At 42.0% G+C, this 1,475-nt stretch overlaps 1 pseudogene; it reads left to right on the plus strand.

Annotated features, from left to right (window-relative positions):
- Window positions 1-267: 267 nt before the first annotated feature.
- Window positions 268-775, plus strand: LOC132485168 (large ribosomal subunit protein eL21-like; annotated as a pseudogene).
- Window positions 776-1,475: the final 700 nt, after the last annotated feature.

The following is a 1,475-nucleotide window of genomic DNA, read 5'->3' on the forward strand; positions in this document are numbered from 1 at the left end:
AAGTTATACGCACCAGCTTTCCCCATTGCACCCCCTACCTTTCCCTAGCATCCCAATTATCAATATTAAGTAAACACCAGTAAAGAAAGATTCATGACAAGACAAATAAGAGAGGAATGTCATAGGGCATAGACATGCAAGATAAACACTAGTTAAGCCCAGTATTGATTCTACTAAGCCTTATGTGGCTAAGAGAGAGCTCTGTTCCTGCCACTTAAAATCTTGTTAGGCTTTTCAGCCGGAACCGCCATCTTCCCGTAATTCGCCAAAATGACCAACACAGAGGGAAAGAGTAGGGGCACCCGCTACATGTTCTCTAGGCCTTTTAGAAAACATGGAGTTGTTCCTTTGGCCACATACCTGCGAATCTACAAGAAAGGTGATATTGTGGATATCAAGGGAATGGGCGCTGTTCAAAAAGGAATGCCCCACAAATGTTACCATGGCAAAACTGGGAGAGTCTACAGTGTTACCCAGCATGCTGTTGGCATCATTGTAAACAATCAGGTTAAGGGCAAGATTCTTGCCAAGAGAATTAATGTGTGTATCAAGCATATTAAGCACTGTAAGAGCTGAGATAGCTTCCTGAAATGGGTGAAGGAAAATAATCAGAAAAAGAAGGAAGCCAAAGAGAAAGGTACTTGGGTTCAACTGAAGCGCCAGCCTGCTCCACCCAGAGAAGCACACTTCGTTAGAACCAATGGAAAGGAGCCTGAACTGTTGGAGCCCATTCCCTATGAATTCATGGCATAATGGGTGTAAAGAAAATAAAAGACCTGGACTGTATAAATGTTTATCTTAATTGAGTAGAAGTGTGTGACCCCCTTCCCCAAACAAATATTTAAAGCACACACACACACAAAAATCTTGTTAGCATCAACTCACCCAGCTTCACATCCATCCCAGTGCCCCAAAAGACACCAGTTTAGTTCCAGGGCTGAGGTTGGGGCAAGGCTCCTTTCTTGTTTAGAATGCCTGTCTGAGAGTATTCTGAACCAATGTTCTCTGATAGGCATCCCAGGGATTCTAGAGATCAAAAAAGACTCAGTATGAGTCCAAAGTTATCTTTCTTCTCTTCAGGACTCTAGTAGAGAAATGTGAGGTAGAATTTCTAGCTACTGAGTTAGGAGTATAAAGAAGCAACACGCTAACCAGAGAGAAAATACATTGGTTCAGTGAGGGTATGTGGAAGCTCTCTCTTTTGGTCCAGTTTTCTCAGGGAGGTAGAGAAGAAGGTTATTACCAGAGAGTGAATTTGTGGAAAACGGTTTAGAAAAAGAAGTGTGAAATAGTCAGGATGAACAATTGAATGGACTAGGCAAAGTAGTGTGATTACCATTTAAAGGCCCACTTGAGGTTCATAATCGTCACTTTAAAGTAAGACCAATCACAGGGTACAGGAAGAGAACAGGCAGACTGAATTTAATAAGCCTTGTGGTTTTGACATATATATTAGGGATAATTGACAGGGTGGA

The sequence above is a fragment of the Mesoplodon densirostris genome, chromosome 3 (assembly GCF_025265405.1).
Source record: "Mesoplodon densirostris isolate mMesDen1 chromosome 3, mMesDen1 primary haplotype, whole genome shotgun sequence".
In the NCBI taxonomy this organism is placed as follows: domain Eukaryota; kingdom Metazoa; phylum Chordata; class Mammalia; order Artiodactyla; family Ziphiidae; genus Mesoplodon; species Mesoplodon densirostris.